The following is a 6,000-nucleotide window of genomic DNA, read 5'->3' on the forward strand; positions in this document are numbered from 1 at the left end:
TAGAGCCCCGTGCTCTTGGCTTTCTCGGGGTCGGACACAGTCCGTGGTTTTGCAGCTGGAAGCAGAGACCGTTTCCAGCAGAGAGGGGGTCACCTGCTTGCAGACAAGTCCCCAGTCTACACAGAAGGTCGTGCCCAGGCCCCAGCAAACCCAGCGGCTGGATGTTTTGTAAATCCTGTGATGCAAGGAGCACCCCAAGGTTTGTCCTTGACGATGAAATGTCACACACCGGGAGGAGCGGGGCTGCCCTTGAAAACTGCGTGGTTCAGGGCAGGCTCTCAGACGTCCTTCTTAGAACAGGCGTCTTCTAAGATGACACACGTCTTTGTCAGACAGGGTGCCGAGTGTTGACACCTGTGCGCTGAAAGGAAGGCTGTCCCCGGGGCCGTGGTCAGGGTGTGGCCGTAGATCACGGTCGTCCTGTCGTCCCCGCTCTCCAGGGGAGGGCAGGCGAGGTGCAGGCTCTTTTGAACACAGTGGTCTTCACAGGGAGCTTGCTTTTTTATTAACCAAAGTTACTGACACACTTAGAAAGTTTCCTCCTACTAAAGATAAAATTTCCATCGACGTTCAGTGGATTCCATACAGTTTCGCACACACGGTTCACTCAGCCTCATTCTTCTGTCCCTCCGGCGTCCTGTGTTTCATCCTCTGCCTCTGGCCCACACGTCCTTCTCATTCTCCCTCCCTGCCCTTGGCTGTAAGCATCCTTCTCGCCTGGCCCCCAGGGATCGCGGTGGCCTGAGTTTGTCTGTGCCCTGCAGGCTGCGGCCCCCTTGCTACCATACAGCCTCTGTCCTTCTTTCGTTACTAAATTGCATCAACCAGGGCAGGAAAAGACTCAGAGCTCCCGCCTCAGAGCGCAGTTCTGTCTGGGGCCTGAGCTGGTCAGATGCCCAGGTGAGGTCTTGAGTTGACCCAATTCAATTCTGCACCTTCCCCGAAGAATAGCTACCCTCTGTTGTGGTTCAGCAACAGAAATCTTTTTAGGAGGTGATCGTTGTTTTTCCCAACCCAGGGCACTAAGGTATTAGAAGAAAATCTTCCACAACCCACAGAGGAAGAGGGGCAGCTGTCCTGAGCCTGCAGAGGGACAGCAAACAACGCCCTTGAAGGGGAGAGTGGACCCCTTTAGAAAAGGAGGCTCACACACGGCTATTTTTTAAAGCAGCTTGGCTGAAGCATTCTCTATCCATGAATGGAAGATTTCATCCTGACTTTTAAGGGAAAAAGTATATGATTTCAGTATAAAAATACATCATCGTTTCATCCCGCGCAGTAGCTGGGATAATATCCTTCTGCAAATAGCCAGCCGTGGTGCCTGTCTGCTTGTATTCATATGGAAATGTAACTTTGCCCTTCTTTAATTTATATGTCAGTAAGGTTTTCCTATTCAAATCCATAAAAAATGCCCAGGATGATTGAAATGCAAGCTTGTGACAGGGGCAGTGAAGGAGCCAAGGGCGGGGCTACAGCCCTCCAATCACAAAGGAAAGAGAAACTGGTCCTAGAAACTCGCCATAATAAAGAACCCCCTCAAAGTCAAAAACCAGAACCCCCTCGGATCACCAGCTTGTAAAATCCAATAAAAATAAATTACTAGAAAAAATGAACTGGAAAAAAGAATACGTCATAATTTTTTATCATTAGATTCAATACACATACAACCACTCTGCCACATTGCTGTAGAAGTTTGTGAATGCTTACACCCCTCTCTGCTTACACTTTTTAAAAAATTTTATTGGAGTAGAGTTGATTTACAACGTTGCGTTAGTTTCAGGTGTACAGCAAAGTGATTCAGTTATACATACACATACATTTCATTCTTCTTCAGGTTCTTTTCCCATATAGGTTATTACAGAATATTGAGTAGAGCTCCCTGTGCTCTGCAGTAGGACCTTGTTGGCTATCTATTTTATATATAGTAGTGCGTGTATGTGAATCCCAAACTCCTAATTCATCCCTCCCCCCACCCCCAACCCACGTTTCCCCTTCGGTAACCATCCATTTGTTTTCGAAATCTGCTCATCTTACCGTGAACTGTGACCAGGGACCCACCAGACACACCTGGAATAGGAGGGAAACTTGCGGGGGACGGAGCTGCGTGGCGGTGTGGCTGGTGCCCCCCCCCCCGGGGATGGGGGCTCCAGGGTGGATGGCGGGAGGCTGGAGGCTGGCTGTGGGGGTGCAGGGGCTGCTGTGAGTGAGCCCCACTGTGTGCCACCTGGAGTGTCCCCAAGGAGACTCAGCAGCCTGGCTTCCAGGGCGCCCCAGGTCCGCCAGGCTGGGAAGCGCCGGCAGCTCCTCTGCTGGCTGGCCGGGCTGGCGGGCTTCTGTTTCTCCAGCCAGAGCCCAGTGTCAAACGAACACATGGGCCCCGTGTTCAAAAGTCAGAAAAAAGTGCTGTTCAAAGTCCTAGAACATAAAACGTTTCCCCTCTTCCCTGGGAAGGGGCGGTAGGAGACAGCATGACGGGACCGCTGAGGGTCCAGTCCTACAGCCCCTTAACCCTGCCCCGCCGGACTTCACTGCAGACCACAGCTCCGGAGAGAACACCCTGCAGGACTGAACACGGCAACGGCAGAGCAGTAAACCCCAGCACAGGCCCCTGGCTGCGGCGGCCGTGGCCCGTGAAGCCATCCCGGCGACGCCGCTGCTCCTCCCAGGCTTAGACAGGACCTGCAGGCCGGACGGGGAGTCCGCCGGTCCTAAGGGGCCCGGGGCCAGAGTCAGCCGGAGGGGGCTCGCGTGATCTCCCTGCCGCCGTGCGGCCCCCGCACGTAATGCAGCCCGTTCGGGTTAGGGTGGCCTGTGGGCGTCCTCCTCTAGGGTGTCTGAAATGTCCCCCCCACCCCCAGGAACGGACATGGGTTCTGGGCTCGTCCTGTTACCGACCAGGTTTCTTGGCCTCCTTAACCAGTAGAAGTTGATCAGAGGCCAGACAAGAAATTCAGGCGGGGCTTTACTGGGGCCCCTGCTGCAGCAGGCGGCATCGGGAACAAACCACAGGTCCCCTTGCTTGATCGCTCCCTGAGGGGGGCGGGCTTGTTCCTTACATGGGGTGAGGGCAGGGGTGTGTCCAGGGGTCGGGCCGGAGGGGCGGCTTAGGTGCTTTGCCCACCCCCTAGGTGGTGGTGTGTGCAGGGGGCACGCGCGGCGCCCTGCTTTTGCTCCGGGCTCTTCAGAAGCGGCAGGTGGGTTTTTTGGTCTTTTTGTATCTTGCTGTCATTAATTTGCCCCAGCTGTACGTGCACACAGTTATTTTTAGTCCCTTATAGTTTCTTTGTATTTTGTTGCTGGAGAAGACGTTTGTCCAGGTGCCAGCCCTGCAGCAAAGGGTCCCGGGTCCCAGCCTTCCAGGTCCCGGGCCGGCCTGGCTCTCCAGCTGAGCCAGTCGGTTCCTTCCAAGTCACCCTTTCGCCAGTCAGCCTGGTGTCACTGTCCCCTGAAGGCTCAGACTTCCTGATATGCTGCTAAGGAAGCGTGGTTAAGTGCCCCCATCCCCGGCCTGTTCCCACCCGGCCACTGCCGAGGGTGCTGACCGACCGGGGCCACTTTACCGAGGCCCATGGGAGCGGGGCTCCGAGGGCAGTGGCACCGCCATGGGGAGGGGTTCCACGCCAGGGCTTCCCCACACCCCGAATAAAGCACAGGAGCTGACACCCTAGACCCGCACAAAGCCTGACCCTGAAACCGGGGAGTCACCACCCCAACTGAGATGCTTCCGTGACAGGGCAGGGGCGTCACCTCCGAACTCACTGCGAGCCAACTGGGGACCTTGTGACATCTTGATGGAGGGTCCTGGCCTCGCTGAGCCATTGCAGGGGCTACCCCGCGGGCAGAGCCGGGCCGTGTCCCGCAGCTCAGAAGACGGGCAGGCTGCTAGAGGTTTGCCCCTTTTGATGGGCTCGTCCCCCCTTTCCTTTTCAGTCGGATGCCTTGGTACCTGTGTCCTAAACACCATTTCCTCTCCTCTTCCCATTGGTTTTACTTATTGATGATTTCCCAATAGCACCAAATGGCTTACTCTCCGGCCGGGACACATCACACCTGCGTGTAAGTGTGCACGGGTCCACCAGTGTTTAAAGTAGATCGATTTAGACTAACTATTTTTACTACTTTGAGTCAAACTAAACTTACAACCAAAAACAGATAACCCTGGCCAAAACATATCTTTGTGTGTCGAAGTCGATGTGACTGAGGTCCCCGCGTGGGTTGCATTTGCACCAGAAAAGCCGGGTGCTTTGGGGGCCGCAGGAGAAGCAGGTGGCTTGCTCCAGAGGGCAAGGGCTACAGCATTCTCTCCACAAACGTGTCTGACCCCAAAAGGCTGAGGCCAGTACTTCCTTCCCTCTACCCACTAAGCGAGAACCAGCCCCGTTTCAGGGGAACCCCTCACCCCTTCATGTACAACTGATCGATGATTGTAACTTCACAGCCATGTAGCCGGGATCCAGGGCAAAAGGTAGAAGGTTACCCCTACCCTGGAAAGGGCCCCGGGCCTCCCTGCCCTTAAAAGTCAACATTATTCTGACCTTACTAGTTTTCCTGTACTGCAGCGAGTAAGGGTGTGTTTCCTGTCGTGTGTCAGCGGCCCCCGGGCACATGCGCCAACCTCTTGAGAGCTTTTGCCCGTTTTCCTGTTGGGCTGCTGGCCTTTTTCTTTCTGCCTGGCAGAGTACCTCCTGGAGCTGGTCCCCGTCTCTGATGGTTGGTTTTCTGCTTGGCTGGTGTGTGTCTGTGTGTGGGTGTGCATGTGTAGTGCCCTACTGGTTCTGTGTGTCTGTTGGAACCCTGACTTGTACAATGTCTTCCTCTATTGTCTTCAGGTTTTAAGGGGACATGTCTTATTTTTATAATCAGAACAAGTAATAAAGTTAATTTTGAAAGTAGGGGTAACACTAGAGAGAAAGTAAAGACCACTGTTGTGGGTTGTGGTCTCCCAGGCCAGTTGTGTTTCAGCACGTTCTCCCAGGGGCTGCAGCAGCAGGGCTGTGGAGCCTAGGACCCTGCCACACCCTCAGGGACATCAGATGTCACCAACTGCACAAGCGCTGCGTTCAGAACCCCCAGCCGGGAAGCCACACCCGTGAAGACACCTCTCGGGTGCCTGGAGTCATGACTGCAAACCCGATCGGTAGACTGGTGTCATTCTTTCATCCAACACACGTGTCTCCCGGTGCTGGAGAAGACCAGTGACAAGCAGGGTGAGTGCAGCCCCTGCTTCGTGGGGTTGATTCTGTGGGACAGACCAGCAGTGCCGCGTCAGGGGGCCAGTTCTAGGAGAAACTAAACCAGCGTGAGGGGACGGGAGGGAAGAGGTTATTTTACATCGGATGGTCGTCTTTGAGGAAGGGGTAGCTGAGCAGAGGACTCAGTGACGGGACGGAGTGAACCATCCAGGGACCCGGGCAAGCTGGCAGGGTGGTCAGCGGGCACCATCCACAGTGGACGCCGCCTTAACCAGGACTGGCAGGGCCAGGGAAGGAGGGATGGAGGTGCAGGGGGAGGCGGGAAGGGGGACGGGATCCCCGGTGGGTGACGGGGCGGGTGGCAGGGGGACTGAGGACCTGATGGAGGGACAGTGCTGCACAGTCCGGACGGGCAGAGGAGGTGGTCAGCGGGCCTCAGAGCAGAGACTCGGGAGATGGTGCTGATCCTGGCCACAGCAAAGCTGAGGTTGTGATGGCGGAAACGGGGGCTGACGTGGGGGGAGGTGGGCCAAGCTGGGCAGTTGCTGATCGGGAGACAAGGGTTAGAGATGGAGGGGCCAGACGGAAAGCCGATGTGGGTGAAGAGTAGCAGGCTCGATGTGGGCACAGATCACAAGCTCAGAGCTGACAGAGGTCACATGACGACTGAGGACACTGAGACCCAAAGAGAGGCCATGTGGAGACCAGCCCAGGCCTGCCAGCCACTGGTCTGAGCTTTGCCCACCGTCCCTTATAAATGCCGAGTCCAGCTGACCCCTGATCGCCAGTACCCCTGGAGACGCCCTTG

The sequence above is a fragment of the Balaenoptera acutorostrata genome, chromosome 4 (assembly GCF_949987535.1).
Source record: "Balaenoptera acutorostrata chromosome 4, mBalAcu1.1, whole genome shotgun sequence".
NCBI lineage: Eukaryota > Metazoa > Chordata > Mammalia > Artiodactyla > Balaenopteridae > Balaenoptera > Balaenoptera acutorostrata.